The sequence below is a fragment of the Accipiter gentilis genome, chromosome 29 (genome assembly GCF_929443795.1).
Source record: "Accipiter gentilis chromosome 29, bAccGen1.1, whole genome shotgun sequence".
Taxonomy (NCBI): domain Eukaryota; kingdom Metazoa; phylum Chordata; class Aves; order Accipitriformes; family Accipitridae; genus Astur; species Astur gentilis.
Genome location: NC_064908.1, coordinates 21,179,614 through 21,198,103, shown reverse-complemented (window position 1 = coordinate 21,198,103; position 18,490 = coordinate 21,179,614).

Sequence of the window (18,490 nt, the reverse complement as noted above, 5' to 3'; positions counted from 1 at the left end):
GTGAGATCACACACAAGAGCAGGATGTAATTAGTACAATGGTAGCATTCTTTATTAGAATTCCATATATGCATAAAAAATTCACTGTGATTATAACATAGTGCTTTATAGTTCTTTATTGCAACTTAAAACTTTATTCAAAAGACACTTTTGAAAGGGAGAAAGATTACAACTACTGTCTATGGCATTATCTGGTAACACTTTATTACTAGTGGATTATATACAATTCTTCATAGAAAGTTATTAAAAAATAAATTGCTCTTTAATAGGAAGCTATTAAACCACTCAAAATAGAAACTTAATGGGAGATTTTTGCAAATTAATATTTCAAATAAATATTTGAACTATATACTGTATACATGCTACTGTACCTTTTTATTTTGGAGTCAACATTTTTGAAGTTTAGACTCTATTAAACCATTGAATTGCTTGTTTACTATCTCCGTACCATGTGAAATAACACAGTCTTTCTCAAGTGCAATAATGCATCAGCAGTGATCAAAGCCCACATATGCTGATACTATCTCAGCATCAATTTTTTGTGTCCACGCTGAAATGGCAGGAGAACACATCTTCACACTGCCTCCCAGCTCATTTGTCTTACACAAAATGTCACACTTGAATAACAGCTGTTCACCAGTTTGGCCCTGTTAAGCTCCATGTGAAATATGTTGCAAGACAGGGACCATTGCTTTTACTTCGGCAGGGATACTCCACTGTCTCTGCAATTTCCCTTCAGCTTTGTAAGGCTTTGGAGAAGACACCTGGCTCGATCAACTTCATGGGCTCAGGTGCTGCTGGCAGCAGAGCCACTGCTGAGTGGAATAGGGCACAGTCCAACTGCCTCTTCAATACCCAGCTTCATAAAGGGCATTGCAATCCACACAGAGCCGCAGGCACTGCTAACACACACAGAGCCACAGGTGACCTAAGCAGGCAAACAACTGATAACAAATCAAAGAGACAGAATAAAAAGGTGTCATAATTGCAGCTGCAAGTGGTGGGGGACAATATCCACATGGCAGTTTAGATGCTAGCCCAATACTTCTTGAAGAAGCAGGTATTTCACATGGTAGTCCATTTTTAATGTGAATTGTTCATCTAGGAGCCGTCACAATAGATTAGATCACCAATGATACAAGGTGAGTCTTTCTATTGCATCCTTAGAGTGCCAAGAGACTCCTACATGCTATTGCAATACACACCCAGAAAAAGTACTCTTGATGTCGCAGTATGGCCCTATGGTAACACACAGGACTCAGAGTCAAAGCTCCCAGATGGCAACAGCGATATCATGGAGGGGTCGGGTATATCCCTAGAAGCAGCGATCGGTTAAAGCAAGGTATCACCTCAGCCGGCTCCTTGGAGCAATCTGTTCTTACACGTGACATGCCCAGTCTCCTTCTGGCCTGGAGGATGGAAGTCCTGAGTGCTTTCCAAAGCATGTGGGACTCCGGAGCATCAGAACAGCCTGGTGAGTCAGCCCATGGGCATGGCTGCAGGCGCTCTACAGGCACCATCCAAGAACAAAAACGATGCCATTAGCAGGTATAGCAGTTTACCTTGCTGCTACACACTCTATAATTCTTTGGGAAGGAATGCATTAAGAGTTATTAGAGCGGAGGACTGGAGATTAACAAATATTTTACTTGGTTTCAAAAAGGACTCAATTCACTAATTGCAGCTGAGAGTATTCCTGACATCCACACAAATACCCAGTCTTTTCTTAGTTTTTGATATGCTTTGGCCTCAGCGTTGGCCTCAGCTGTGTCATATTTTAACGATCCAAAGCTTGAAAGAAACAAAAAATAACCTACTTTGATAACAGAGGGAGTTATCTTTTTCTTAGCCCATGTGAAGTGGACAGGCAGGTAGTGTGTGTTTAGCCTCTACGCTAGTTTAGCATGAATAAATCTAAAATTTCTAGACTTGGTTACACCCAAAAATAGACCACAAACACTGCAGCACAGCAGAAAATACAAATATTTAGGTGGGAATTTTGTGCAGAGAGTATGGACACTTAGAAATGGACATTCCTCCCCCCTTCCAATTTTACTCATGGAAACTGAATCCATGAAACATGAAAATTTTGTTCATGGCTGTGAGTGACACAAGATGTTTGAAGTGAATGTGATGTGCTTGATACAGTTGAAAACCAACTTTTTTTCATCAGAACTGCATTTCTAAAGACATCACAGGGAGCAGCTTCTAAGGCAAGATACATATTGACTGACTGATGAGTGAATACAACGGATCCTGGAATGGCAACAATCAACCATCTTACATGGTACGTGCACTTGCATTTCTGACCTGGGATCAAAAACTAATGCAGTAGTGTATGAGTTGTGTGAACAACATAGCTCAGATATGGTCTGATCAGGGGTGGGATTTTGGAAGCCACTCTTTGTCAGAGGTACTCCATCCAGCAGGGCAGAGAAGCCCAAGGCTGCTTTCTTATCAACAATATTGCAATACTAATATAAGCAACTTCGTCAGATGTTGCTAAGTATGTTGAGAACTTAATGGCCAGATCATACAGCAAGTCAGAACATCCATTTTGAGGCATGAATCTGATGCCCCCAAGATGAGTTATCCTGGAGACATGCTGTTTTCTGATGTTTGAACAAGAGCCAGGCTTACCTGTATTTGCTTTGATGTGTTAGAGCTTTGATACCCACATCAACATGAAATCAAATTACAAGAAAAATTTAGAGATACATATCAGCTTATTATGGCAGCTATTCATAAAAATCTCTGATAGAAAGGAGTGCATATGTGATGTTTATATGAATTCTCAGAAGCACAAGCCAGGGGACAAAGGTCTGATGCGAAACTGAGGTATGAATGACAAGAAACCCAAGCACTACCGTACTTGGAAGTAGGAATGATAGAAATTATGACACTTGTGAATCCCTGTTCCAGACCAGACTGCTGGTCTGGGAGTGGCCATCTCCTTTACTTGCCACCACAGATGACAACGTGAGTCTTTTAAACAAAGAGGCCAGAAACGTCAGTCGGTTTCCTGCCAGAGCATCACCAGCATTGATTGTGAGCTTTGGACCTGTTCAACTATGGCTGCCGGTTCCTTAGAGAAGGGCAAGATCTCTGGTACACATTTACTTCCTGACTATAGGTATGCTGAGAGCGCACCCAAGCCCAAACCCTTCGGTTTCTTTGCGATACTGAGAAGAAGCAAGAGTTACTGTCTGAAATTACCTGCAAAAAGCATTTGCCCGAATTGGAGTTTTCCGACATTAGTAAGGATGATAGAGGTGTTAGGCCAAGAACTGCTGAACTGCAGGGTGCAAGTGAGCAGAAGAGCAGGTCAGTAATACCCCCTTCTCCCAGGAGACAGATGAAAAGAAAGCTAAAGAACAGTGTGAAAAGGAAGGGGAAAGAGTCACTGAAGAACGGCAAAGGTTGTTCACAGGCTGAAAAGGGTGATACCAGAAGTCACCATATGAAAGTGAGCTAGTTCAGTGCAGCAGTGGTGTCTCTAGTACCAACCTGGCTCTCCAGTTTATTTATTTTTTCCATGTTGAACAAAACCTCCCCAGCAAATTCACCCATTGTTGCTCCTCCTGTTGTTACTTCAGTAAGTAGGTCTTGAGTGGAGGGACCATGCTTGCTAGAGACAGAAGCTGCTTGCTGCCATAAATACTCTTGCACCAGGAAGGAAAGGACTTGCCCTGAATTCTTCCAAGCTAATTATCTGGAGAATGAACTCACACAAAAGTCAAGCTGTGCAAGAACAGGAATGTGCCAGTGATTTTTACTTTGCAGGGCCGAAGTGCTGGAGAGAAGGCTGCCCTGTGGAACACAGTCCTGCCCTCCATCAGCACCTATAGACTCAACCACAGAGTCATTGAAGGGTTTTTGCATAACTGGATGGCAAGATTTTCCATTTGCTGGCCACAGAGTTTGTACAAGAAAGACCTGCATGTCTGATTGGGAAGAAAAGAATATTTGTACCTCATATACTGGCGAAATTGTTCAAGAACAGTTAATCCTTGTGAAAATCTTGCTCCAAAATGCTGCCAAGACCAGTGGCTATGTTGCTATCTGCCATGTCAATGCCAGTCTATGAGCAACAGCTTCTTGCCATATAGCATGTAACCTGGGCATCTGACAAAACTAGTAGGAAGTTTTTCTTCCAGAGGGACACAGCAGAGTCTGTGGTTAATGCTGCCTCTTCCCTGAGTGCTCCAGACTTTCCTCCGTTACAGGCATTTTCTTGTATATGCTGCATAACCGTGGAAATGCTGGTTTCGTGATGTCCTACAGGTGGAGCACATGGGGCACTTTTTTCAAGTATGCATTACCTGAAAAACTGTTCCACACTGTATGGCCATATGCATACACTGTGCATCTATTTTATCTCGCTCATCTTTTCCTTGATCACAGTGTGTATCCTAGATTCATAATCAACTGCATTCTGCATTATTCAGAGCCAGGTTCTTCTCAGGCTGCTGCTGTCAGATGGGATGTGCTAGTAAACTCTGCACACTTCAGCGACAATGCTTGTCACTTAACATAAGCTTGTGCTTTCCTTCATGGTTCATTTTTCTTGCTCTTAGCAGCCATAACAAGTCTGAAAGCTAAATGATGTGAAGACTCAGGTATAGAGGGGAAGATTGCTTAATTTTTTTCCTGCAAAATTGGAAAAGAAACACCAAAACCACCTTTTGATTTTCACATATATAAGACATTGGTCATGTCACAGCCGTGCCAGGCTCAGAAAGATAAAACATGCTGTCTTCTTTTTAAACTGGTGCTTCCATTTTTTATTCCCTAGCCACCCATACAGTCCTTACATCTAAACTTCTTTTCAACAAAAGAATATTTTTAATTCATTAAACTTTTCCCTGCCCTTTCTATCTGATTGGAATAACCATCTATGCTCTTTGGCAGCCTTTCTGAAAATAAATGCTATTCCCTGAATCACAGTGCCTGTAAATGCCCTCTCTGACGGGAGCCCATCACGCAGTGGGCAGACACGACTTCTCTGGAAGTTGCTGCAGGACTTAACTCCTTACAGAGTCTTAAGGAGAAGGTACTACAGATATTTTTCTCTAATTCTTTCTATACAATGGCACTATAAATACTTGCATGTTATGCTCAGGTTGTTGTACAGAATATTAGATGGGTTGTTCATAGTTCCTATTTTTAGGGCCCATTTTAGGGTACTGTCCTGTTTGCCCGGGGCTCTGTGACTCCGCTCTGCTCCTCTCCTGGTCCTGAGATGGCTTTGACTCCCAGGAGCAGAAGCCGGGGCAGGGCACAGGGAGGGTGGCCCCCACCCCGCGAGTGGGTGTCAGTGTCTGAACCACCTGGAACCACGCGCCTGGCGCCCAGGGAAAGCCTGGGTCTACACGGCACCGGGGCGTCAGAGGCCATCATTGCAGGATCAGCATGTCGCTAGCAGGGCCTGAATAGCCAAATGGATAAGGAAAAGCTGCCTCTTACGATTTCCTGGGAAGCTGCATACTAGCTCCAGCCTCCATTCTGCCCCTGATAAAGATCTAGGTCAGACTTTTTGATTTGGCAAAATAAGAGATGGATATCTCTTATTTTGGATGAAATAAAGTGTAAGAAATCCTTGGGTTGTCGGAGTGTAGCAAGGAGACTGCTTTTATATGGCTGCAAGGCCAAAGAGAGACAGAAAAATCAGGAGTGGTATCTGGACCATACCATAGTTTGCAAGAGCAGTTTTGGGGGAAAATTGGTCTTACTCAGATAGTCTTAATTTTATTTCAGAAATAATAAAATAATGGTTACATAGAAATGTCATGTCACGTAAACTTTTTCTTTAATTTTGAATTATATTAGAATATTAATGTTACCATTTTATTTTCATTAGTAAAAGCTTTAATCACTCATATATGCATTTGGTTCAAAACTAATCATTTAAGACTTTTTTCCCAACCTTCAGAAAGTTCGCTTTTCATTCCAGTCTGTCAGATTTTTCGCTAGAATAAAAAAAAATCCATTCTCCTCCAGTGTTATAAGGTAAAGTTTGGCAAAGCAAAATAATGATGATTGATAAAATATTATTCCATTGCTTTGATTAAACCTGTTCGTTTTTATCTACTTAGTCTGTGGAGGTTTGTTTTTCTTCCTGTGGTGTAATTGTTGCTTTTGGTACAGAAACACAAATATTCCAGACTTGCAGATATCAGCGCCAGCTTTCAGAAACTCCTATCTGACACCTAATTGAGATATTGCCTCATTAGTAGCACTAGCAGAGCAGCACAGTCTTCCTTACCCCTGTGGAATGATTCCCTTTGCAGTGGGTAACTAGAATAATGTGGGGAAGTGCAGTATCCAGTAAAAGCAAGGACTGGTTAATCGGGATAGGTTTGTCACAGGGCATAACAGTTCTGAACTGTTGAGTCCTGGCCAGCTGGAGGTGGGTTTTGATGCCCTGGCTCTTCAGTGTGCCCCTTCAAACATCTGAATGCTGTTGCATGTTTTGAGCAGATTGGAAAAGAAAAAGGTACAGCATTCTTTAATGGGAGCTGAAAATTGCTGAAAGCAGTAATAGGTTTGGTGTGCAAGTTTGAATAATAGTTTGAACATGTGAATTAAGGTCCAGAAATTTACTGTGCTGCCCTCAGGGGCATGTCTTTGCAGTAGCTCTGTGTAGAGATAAGCAAGGTACCACGAGAATGAATTTGTGCTTTTTGTAGGTAAGGTAATTTGGGCTAATTAGGGCAGGCTCAGCACCACCCTGGTGCAGAACAGAAAGCTGTACAGAAATTCAAAGGATCTAAGCTGTCAACTTCAGTGCGTTCCTCATCCAAAAGACCTCACTTGCAATCACCCATGGAAAAAAGCTACTTGCACAGGCAAGCCATCCTGAAAGCATCCAGATCCACGAAAAAATATTTCAGTTCTGAAGAAGGTGAGATGCTTAGAGCTTCTTGCCAAAACTCCCTAATGATGCTTGCAGGGTACGTAGGCTGCTGACAAGCCCCATGGTAGAACTGCTGCCCAGTGGACAACCGAGAGCCTTGCGAACCCTGGGATGGCCATCTCGTCTCAATGGAGGCAGAGAGACACTGAGTTCACTTCTCATCTGTTCTCCCAGCACCCAAGCCCAGCAGTGCTTGGCCACGCTTCCAGCAGTACCTGGAAGATGAAAGGCTAAGATCTGCCCTTGGTTACGACACTTTCCTCCAACCCAGCCCAGCACAGACATCGGTAATGCCCCCTGGGGCTGCCTGAATCATCGCTGCAGCACCAGTATCTGACACTTTGCTTTGCAAAGCATTCGCTGTTTAATGCCTGTCTCTGCTCCAGTTCCCACTTTGTTGAAATGACGAAACCCTGCACAACATCAGCCTGACACGGCTCCTTTCTCCTGGAGAGGATTCGTTTGCTGCATTAACAAAGTTGCCAGGTATGTGGAAGGGGAAGGGCTAGGACTGTGCTCACATGCTACAAAAGCAGTTGAGAAACCTGAAAACACAGCACAATCTGATGTAAACAAACAAGTTCTGCATATTCTCCTTTCCCAAATATTCAGAACTCTTAAAAGAATTGGGCGTGTAATTGAAAGTAGCCAAAGGCAGCTTTATCCTGTGCTACCAGCACTTACGCAGCCGATCACCCAAAGTTTCACTTGGCAGGTTGACAGGGTTATGCATTTTCACATGGGTGAACAGTTCTCTAACAAAGCATTGCAGCCCGAACAACACAAAAAACCACATCGTCTTGTTCCACTGATTCTTATTTCAACAGGCTGGAAGAGAAATTTTCATTGTTTCTTTGCCCCAGTATTACCGTCAAGCCCCTTGCCTGATTCCAGCACCAGAAGCCTATTTTCTTTTACCTCTTGAATCTCACTTACATTTTCTTTGAGAGGCAATAGGAATGATCTCTCCTGTGTCAAGTCCCTTGTGCTCTTTTCCATGTTCTCGGTAAACACTTTTGAAGATGTCGCTCTTGATGTCACGGGATCCCGCTGTCAGGAGGGGATCTGGAACCAGCAGCTTGTTGAAGTTTGGAAGGCAATTTATCAGAAAATTTGGCACTTGAAGGAGATGCAATGGTTCTGAGAAACAAGGAGCATTTCCCTGTAAACCAAAGCGCTCTCAGAGCTACTGCTCCAGGGAATGGTGCTGGCGCTGGTGCCAGAATACCAGGTCGGCTTCCCTGCATGCTAAGACCTGCACTCTTATGGGCCAGAGAAGAAAATCATTCCATGAAAGGAAAACTTAGTAGTCAACACATTACTAAATAAACCAATGAAGAAGGGGTAAGATGAGCCTCTTGCAGTTCTGCATTGAGGAAACAGAGAAACTTGTCCCTTCTACCATAGAAGTTCAATAGCTCTCTTGAAAAACAGTGAATTTCCCATTTTTTGAGAAAAATTCTCGCTTCTGATGACTTCATTCCAGGCTAAAAATAATTATTTTTTTTTACTGAAATATGACAAGATAAACAGAAAACCCCATAGTATGGGCAGATACTACACCATACTAAAATCTGACACTTTTTTCCACCAGTATCAACATTTTAATTCATGTATCTGCTATTTCTTTCCTACTCTGCATTAACTTAGAAATACATGGAAGTAGAAGAGTGGGTGAATGTCCTGAGAGCTCCATCCTAGAGAACCCATGTGAGGTGCCGAGCTCAGACAGAAAGAGTAATTCTCCTGACTAAATTCATAATGAGCAATCATTAAAAAAAAAAAAAAAAAAAAAAAAGAAGGAAAAAAGAAAAGGTCTCTTCACACAGTTGATTTCTGTTATTGGGGGGGGGGGGGGGGGGGGGGGAAGTGCTTTTCTCAATCATTGCTCTTGTGAGAGACAGAAAAGTCCACCTACAATACAAATCATCGTTTACCAAAACTACAAATGAGTGCATTTCTGGTTCCTTCTGTGGCAAGCTTTGACGTCGAGTGGCATTCCCAGCATGGAGACAAATTTATTTATTCATTAATTTAATATATTCAATAAACCAACCAGCACACAGACTTATTCTTTACAAGTAATTAGAATGTATTACAAGCATACAAATGTGCCTAAGATTGAGAACTTGGGTTATAATCTAATGAAAATATTGTCACTGAATTAATTTCCTATGTGGTGCCAGAGCCATGGAATAAAAAGTGTATTGAAAGTCTTCAGAGACCTACTGTCAACAGCCTAGCACTACCTCTATTTTAAGCTGGAGAAGATTAGATTTCAAAAGCCTGTTCTTTTTCATGCATGTTCTAGTTGTCTTACAGGAATCTTCCGTACTTGAAAGGCCTCACAAAAGTTTCAGAGATTAAGAAAGTGAAGAAACAGGCAAATTCTGCTACAAACATCATTAAAAATGCATTAGTCTCACAGAAATGCAGTTCAAATGCAGATTTACCAGGAACTTGAGGCAGTTGGTCCTCTCCGTGCCAAGTTGCAGTCTTATGAACTGCAGATTGCATTATTGCAGCAATTGAAAATTACACTGTAGCTGGCTGTTCTTGGTTGTAGATGTGGTCTCTATCATCATCAGCACTGCAGCAGCAGTGTACGAGCAGCATATGGAAGGTCACTGCTGCTTCAGTCCTTCTAAAAATGATCAGATTTCATACTTGCCTAGCATTTGCATTTTCTAAGCATTTTGCAAACTAACTGATGATGTATCAGTGAGAAAAGGAATATTTTTAGGAATGGTACATGTAATCACCACAACACATACAAAAATATTTGGAGTGAACTGGGACACAGACACAGGCTGCGCTTGCTGGTGTTCTCAGGAGAACAGCTGCCAACTGAAGGAAGAAGCATTCACGAAGCACAGCTGTTGAGACTCATTCTTTGGCTTGGCTTTGGAAGCTAGACAGGCAGATGAACTACAACTGGGGTATTGGTTCTAGCTTTCTGTTTCAATCAGCTGATACAGAGGGTAAGAAACCAAGCAGAAAAGGCCCTGTTTGGGCACACGGTTTCAGATACAGGCTGCATCGCTTTGTGAAGCCACATCTCTGGTGCGGCCCTGGAGCTGCCAGCCTATTAGCAACCTGCCTTTAAACACAATTTTGTTTCTTTCTACCTAGTGTACATAGCTCAGGGCTTCTCCTTCTTTATAGTAATGAGAAAAAGAGATTAGGCTATCCAGGTCTTTGTGATTAATTTTTTTTTAGTCACATACATTTTGCCCGCTTCAGTAAGCAGCAGGTTTCCATTGCTGCCCTGCATGAAAGCCTATTGCCACCGGGAGTATAATTACCTGGTTCCTCTTCTCAGTCCTAAAGGAAAGGTTTTCGCATAGCGTTAAGGTGTAAAGAAAGATCAAGGGAATGCATGCGGTTCACTGGGAGCACTTCTGTGCAATGCTTATCAGCAGCTCCTTATCGACCCTAATCTGGCAACACAGGTGTGAGGGAATGCCCCAGCTGGGATAGATCACTGGTAATCTGATCAGGAGTAACTCATTGTGTTCTGCTGGACACCAGTTTACTTGTTACCAGTTGAACAAAGGAACAAATTAAGCAAGCCTGATTAAGTCGCGTTGGTAACAAGGGAGGTGTGGTGGAGAGAGCTGCATGTCTTGGCTGTCTGTGGGTGTGCAGCTAATAACCATTACACAACACCCACAGACACGCTCCCTCCGGGGGGAGAGGGCATGGTAATTATAGAATGGGTGTTTAGAAGGAAAAAGCATTTCATGTCCCATGTTCCTCATTTTAATAATATAGGCTGCTGTGTTGTGAAACACTTTCCTTAGAAAAGCATTAAATGCTGTGACCCTCGTCCTCCCTGAGCCAGCGCAGCGGCGCGCACTTTCACACTGTACCTGGGGAAAGGTCCCTGTCCCACCTGCTGGGCAGGGCTTGTCCCCAGGGCTGGATGAGGGAAGTTCAGGGCTACAAGAGTCAGGATCTGACTGGAGCCCAGGTAACAAAGCGGAGGGGTGTTCTTCCCAAGGCACGCCCTGAAATGCCTCGTACAAAGGGGGACGCCAGTGCTCCATAGATCCTGCTCCTCCGCCGGCTCTGTCTCCATCACCCTCCTCATCCTCATCCCAATGCCCACAGGGGTCCCGCAGGTAGCCCCAGGGCCACCACTTGAGGGGAGGAGGCGGCACACTGGACCTGCAAGAGGTGCAAGCTCAGTCCTCCTCCTGCCCCGGTCCTGCCTTCCGCGGGCAGCTGCCCCATTCATGCTCTGGTCCTGCCTTCCGCGGGCAGCTGCCCGGGCTCTCCTCCACCCCCCACTTTTGTCCAGAGCAGCCACTGCTGGCAAGTCTGAGCCTTACTGGCTGCCTGAAGGAATGCTGCTGCTCCACCAAGACCGCGCTGGACAGAGGAAGGAGGGGAATGGACTCTGTGCATGGTCTCCTCAGCAACTGCACACAGCCCATGTGCATTTCTGACTGTGGGGAGGAGGCAACACAAAGCCCTTGAAGCCACTCTCTCCTCAGTCCTGTCTCAAAGGACCAGAAGGCATCCTTATTGTGTAAGGAAAATAACCTTAGATCTCCATTGTCCTGTTCACCGTCATCTTCCTTGCGACTCTGTCTCTCTCAGCCGCTACCATCGCCTAGCTTCTCAACTCCATTTGCTCGCCTCTGTCTCTTCACAGTTCTCACGACAACACGATGTCTTGAACACTGAACTGAAGCAGTGGAAGAGCTAAAATATTTTTGGGAAGGACTGTGTTGAGGCTGTCATAGTCCTGATGCTCCAAAAGGAAGCTGATTGTTTATGCAGGAAATAATATTTCAGGTAGAAGGCTGTAAGAAATCCTTCAGCACCTTACTGTTTTCTACAGTAATTTGTATGGAAAAATGGTTCAACTCTGACAAAACCACTTGAATTCTGAATAAGCCTTTTTAAAAGAAGAAATATTGCAGCGTATGGAAAGTTTTTTTTTTTTTTTTTTTTTTTTTTTTTTTTGGAAGAGGAGGGACATGCAAGCACAAGACGATGAGAAAAATCTGTATGTCGCTGACAGACAACATGAGTGGTTTGAGCACTGGAGCCAGGCTTCTGGGCTCTGCTCACAGCTCCAGCCTGTCACTCTTGGTGGAGGCTATTAAATGCTTGTCATAAAAGCATTGCTTTTATCTCCCTGTCTTCCAAAATCCTTTTTCCTTCGGACATCATCTGACTATGCCAGGGTCTAATCAAACCCTCATTATCTGTTGCTGCTAGGAATGGATCTCATGTTCACTACCAGTTAATCAGTGGCTAGTGGCACACGTGGTGGGTAGGAAGATTTCTGAGTGAGTAGATGTCCTGTTAGTCCCCTGCATAACTCCTTATGGACACACCATCCCAAAGGCATACAAAAATATCACTCCATTTCCTCTTTTTTGCTAGAGAGAACGCAATGCCCTCTTGTTAACTAAAGGTCAAGAGATTATCAGTTAATGTAAATCCAGAGGGTAGAAAAGTGCGAAAGGGTAAATACAGAGGGTAGAGAAGAGCAAATACTCTATCAAGAGCCATTAAAATGTGCATTGCTCTAATTCACGTTGTGTTTTACATAATTCTCTGCTCAGTATTATTTTCTTTCCTCTGCAGTTCGGGGCGCAGCTCTGGTCATGTCTAATATCATGGCTTGCTCATGGTGTGATACTCAAAGAGCCTGTGATGTGCAGAAGCAGAGAAGCCAAATCCCTGGGGCTCAGCGCAGTGACTGACGAGCTGGCAATGACGAGTGAGTCCAACCCCAGCCACCATCGGTGGGAAGTGTCAGACCCAAGTGAGGAGCTGCAGGCCAAGGAGATGGATATGTGCAGATAATTTCTGAATTTAAGGTCTTCCACAGGTACAACCAGTGGTGTGCTTTCACTTCATCCAAGTAATTCATATTTAATTCTCAGAGTATGAGAAAAAAGAGTTTGAGAATGCAAATGGTGGCTGTTGCTTTGATAAATACTACAAACCAAATTTATTAGTGGGCTTTCAAAGAGAATTGTTTTGTTTTCCCATCATAACTAAACAAAGAAATAGCATTCTCTATCATCTCTCTCATTTCAGAATGTACCTGCTGGTTGTAGTGCTAATTACCATGTTCCTTCATGATGGAAAATAGCCCCACAGCATCTTAACTGCAAAATTTGGTTTTCAGGAAAGAACGGTTTTCTGAAAATGTAAAAATGTGTTTCATTCTTACTGAGTAATTGGTTTATATTTGAATATAAATAAATGAGAAGCAAGTATGCTATTTATTTAATAGCATTTAATGTACAATCATTTTATACAGTGGGGCCATACTCATAATGTTTCTTTTATGTTATTAAAAATATTGATAAAACACTAGACATTCATTAGTTACACCATTTCCAAGTGCACAGAAGGATGAACAAATGTGTTTTCATTATAAGAGGTAATAATAATTAAGAGTGACAGCACCTTATCCTCAGGATCTGCCTCCCAGCAGCAGTTTGGCTGATAAAAAAACAGAAGTTAAGATAAGGCAGCAATTATTAAGACAAATCTTTTGAAGGGCTGTTTGAACTCCTGTGTCCAGTAGATAATCTGATTTTACAAGGTGCTCCAAGGGGGGGGTAGACTGCATGGGAAGCAGTACCCAGGTGCAGGCCTTTAGCCCTTTGCACCGGCATTTTTACCTCTAGCCATTTCCCTGGTTGCTTCTTCTTTTGTTTGCTACAGCTGTGGCATATAAATCAGTCTTCATTCTGTCTCACTGACACCAAAGAGAAACAGAGCACAAACAATGCAGAACACCAAGCCCCAAATGTATTAATCATCTTTTTTTTTTTTTTTTTTTCTTTTTTGCTGATCCCTTTCACCTATCTTTTTTTGGGAGATTCAGAAATGGCTATGGGCAACTCAGTAATTCTTCCTTCATAAATATTAGATGCACGCAGAGCATGAATATTTGAGTAGCTAACTCTGACTTAGGTGAAACCAATTGCTAATGGCAATTCATTTTTCCTTAGTGACATTCCACCAATAACAAGCATGAGGGGGACAGGATGATGCAATTTGGAGCTGGGCAGCAAAAGGAAAAGAAGGTGCTGACTGGGAACAAAGATGCTTTTATAGATCAGGCCTTCAGGTTGAACTCAGGGCTACGTATCCTCCCTTACCTTGGAGAGAATTTTAGCAGAGAGATCTGTGCTCGGCAGATATGTGCGTATCCTTAGGAACTATATATTGGAAAAAAGTCTTAAACACTTAAGACCAATTTTTATTGTGTCACTGAGCTACTGCCTCTTGACGTATTGTGCCCTGTGTGATGTTCTACGCATGATGTGCAAACTGCAGTGGGAAAGACCAGGCGGTTCTCTAACATCCTCCACCTGGGGTGCACCACATCCCCACTGGTGAAACTGTGGCTTGTTGTGGGAAAGGGCAGTTGGGGTTCCTTCAGCCCAGCCGCAGTTCCCTGGTGCATTCCCTTTCTCTCCTCATTGACTCTTGCAGCCCAGTGCTTATAGCACAAGTCAGATTAAGCAGCTGTTCCAGGGGAAAACACTGTCATTTTGGTCCTTAATGGACTGTTTTTCAAGCCAGATGAACTCACCCTGCTGCACAAGGGCTGCAAAGGACATGCTGAAATGGTGTGACCGGCAGCAGGGGGTGGAAACGGGCCTGCCCCTTTTGGTGATATCAGGTTAGCTGTAAAATTGTATGGTTTGATTTTTAATAAAAGATAGGAATTGTGACTTTATGCCTGAGGCATAGAAAAGAAATGTAGTGGCTCTGGACCTGGGGAATGGCAATGAGTAATCAGATGTGACCGGATCAAACCTCAGCTGAAGTTCATGTTCATGTTTACATGGCCCAAGAGACTCCAGTATGTATCTATCATTTTATATTGGTCTCAAATTTGCCATTACTAGATGAATACTTTATAATCCATTGGTAATACTTATACACATTTGTCTATTTTAGCATGCAGGTCCCCTCGCGTGCATTTTTGCCTCAGGAAAGATCCTGCGAGGTCTCCCTGAAATCACCACAGCTGCCACACGCTGTTTTGCCAGGGCTTCTGCCACGTCAGCGGGTGCCGGGGCAGTGCCGGCGGCGGTTCGGGCAGAGCAGACGCTCCAGGCTTGCAATGGGGCCCGGCAGCCGTCCGTGCCGGTCTGCGCCCTACAGACAGTGCCCGGCGAGCGCCTGGGCTGGCCTGCCTGCCCTCGGCACGCGTCCGCCGCCTGCTACCCTCGCCTGGCCAGACAGGCAGACGAGCCCCCTCAGCTCCGGCGCTGGGGCCCGCTTCTCGCTCCGAACAGATCTGCTGCCGTTCAGTTGCTGGAAATACCAAGCGCAGCTTCAGCAGGAGCCTGTACAGCGGCGCGCGAGGAGAGGATCATTTCTGAGCTATGCAGATACAACATGTGCCTCTTCGGACGACGGAGCCGACTCTCTGGGGCCGCCGGCCGTGCCTCTGCCGCACGTCCTGGAGAGCCCCCCTGGCTGCACAGACCTGCTGACTGTGCGGGGCAACCTGGGATGCTCGGGGACCCACAGGGATGTGGTCTTCGGACAGGGCTGTAACACTGGCGTGGTCCCTGTGTGCTGCCTGCACAGACCAGAAACAACTGCCAGCAGACAGGACTTTCTGAGCCCCAGCACCGAGGATACTAGTGCTCTGTTTTCCCGCACAAATGCTCTGTGGCAGGGACCAGCGGAGCAGCACGGTTCCTCTGGCAAGGTCCTCTGTTTGGGTTGGCTCCCTGTCCCCAGGCACAGCCAGCCCGAGAAGCAGGACCTGCGCGGGAGAGGCCCGGAGCACCAGGCAGCTGCGAGAAGGACGATCTTATTCCCCTGCAGCTCTGCGCCTCTCTTCTCGCGCTGCTTCTCCAAGTCGGCAATGCCGCTGGCTTTTCACTTAAGGATAAATGGCATTGGTTAAGATAGTAAAATAATAACCACATGGCCGCTTCTCTGTCACTTAAGCAGAGAAAAAGTGGTTAAAAACCTTGGCCCAGGTTATCTGGCTGCCTAGTTCTGGAGTTGGTTCACTTTCCACACCTGCATTTGCTCTGCTTTGCTTCCCTTTAAAGAATATCTCTTTCAGAAAATGTTCTTTTCTCACAGTGTCTGTTGAAATCCTAGCAGGTTTTGGTCAGAAATTTTCCATTTGAGACATTTTATCTCTATTAAAAAAAAAAAAAATCAAAATTTTCTCTGGAAAACAAAGCACATCCTTTCTGTAGGTGAAAAACTGCTTTTAGCTGGAAATCATAATTCTCAGCTTAAAAAGTAGTTTTAATGGCAAACTTTCAAGAGAGCCTATTAACAGTGTCTAACTTGCTTTACAACGAAACCTGACCGATAGAACCAGAGCACGTGTCACCGGGTGAGGATCCCATCTCTGGCTGTCGCCCGCAGGGGCTGCTCAGGGCACGGGCGCAGCGGGCGTGCCGAGTCAGCCTTTCCCTGCCAGACCGCTGAGCCCTGGCAAACAGCAGGATCGTCGGAGGCTGTGCCCAGAGCGCTGCTGTTAACAGCAGCAAATAGCCCTTACCTTATCTGAGTCTTGGACATCGCCATAGCAGATGGTGGCAATGAGTACTGACGTCCTCCCCTGAAGCAGTTCACGTACCATCCGAAACACTGCTCATCCTCCAACCTCTGCTACGTAATGGGTGAAGCAGAGGGCCAGTGAGTTGCTGTGTTTGTGGTGTAAGCTGTTTGCTGTAATGAACAGATGTTTCTTCTATAGCTGTGCCTGTGGCCAGTGGCAAAGGAGTGGTGCACCCAGGCTTGTCATGACCCCAGGTATGCCCAAAATGCTACCGGGCTTATTGCAGATGACTAGTCATATGCATGTGCTTCAGAGTAAGCCTTCCTGGTGCTGCCAGGAACAAGAAGTGCCTGCCCCACATACATCTTGGTCCTGACAGAGCTCTGTCTGAGTGGCTGGTCTGGTTGCACCGTCTTTAATTCCTACAGACTTTTCCTGTCCTAAACTAGTCCATGCAAAAATGGCTGAGGGCTGTGATGATGTGTAAGACTGTACCCATCCCTGCAGAGGAGCTCTCAACCTGCAGAGGCCAAAGAACAGTGTGAAAGGAGACCCTGCCATTGCCCTTGCTGTGTCTCCCCTTGGAAGAAAGAAGGACACCCACTGAGCAGCCCGGGCTACTGTTCCACACTACTAAAAATATTAATGCAGTGCCTAGCTGTCACAGTCCCCCGGTTCTGCTGCCTGAGAGAACAGTGGTGCCATCCCCAGGATACAGAGAAGACGCTTTCAGTCTGCAAAAGCAAAGAAAGAACTGCACACTGAAAGAAAATCCTGCTTTGTTTACAGGTTGCTTTTATTTACAAATATACTGAAGTGTAATCTCTCTCTTTTTTTTCTTTTTCTGTTTTTGTTTAGAGTGTGTGTGCGCGCGCGCACACTCGTGCACATGGGAAGGAGCATAATGTATGAGAAACTCATGTATCTTAGCTGCCAGGCAATGGTGGCAGAAAAAAAAATGCAGTGAAATGAAATTTAAAAACACTAATAAATAATTTAACAATGACAAGTAATTAAATAAAAAAAAAAATCCGATCTACATACATTATGGTGGTTTGTTACCAACACAGAGGAAAAGGAGCAGAGAATCTATGGTGAAAGGCAGCTGGTTAAGTATGAGAGAGCATAGTCATATTTTTTACAAGTTAAACAAATTGTAACAGACAGCTACAAAATACTACATTTCGATAACATAAATACAGAATATATAAATATACAAGTAATACAGCCATACACAGCTAAAAAATAGGGTGTTCACTTAAAAACGGAGTTCCCAATGCAAAGTATCTGGCAGTCCCTTCACAGTCACTGCTGAGCAGAAACAGGGCGTGCAGAACCAAGGGGACCTGGGCTGCATCCTTGAGAAGGGCAAACAGTTGTCAGTTTATTCAGACAGGCCTCAAATGAACAAGACTGTGCTTAAATCCCACCAAAGCCAAAAGACTTCAGGTACCTGCCAAGAGGTAAGCAAGCGCCCAAGGACCCCCTAACTGGAGAGAATGGATGCCTGAAGCCCTGGCCACGCTGCTGTGGGTGCAGTGGCCAGCTGTCCCATGTCACTGGGGCAAGGAGGGTGGGCTGGAGATGGACCTGCACACACAGGGAGCATCTGCGTGATGTGGTTTAGGCATGGGATTGTGTAAAGCACTATCCTGAACACTTGAGACTTTGGGTACTGTGACTCCAGCTCCCATGGCTTTGATGTGCTTCAGTAGCCTCTCTGTCCTTTCACTGTTGTGACCAAGCTCCAGGCTTGTAAGAACCCTTCCCTTCCTCCTGGATTCTGCTGTTAACTTCTAGTGACTTTTGGGAACAACCAGAATTATTATAACACGGTTCAAAGAGGTGCTCTCGCAAACCCCAGCTTGCAGCATCCCTAGCAGCATCACAGAGCTGGGTTCCCTGGGGCGGTGGCTTGGGATATAATTCTGATCCTTAAGGAAACTGGAAGGGAGTCCTGAGCACAGTAGGAAGAGGTAAGTGGGTTCACATCATCCCTGGAAGGTTTGCCGGCATGAAGGACCTTCCCCATGCAATGACAGCGCAGCG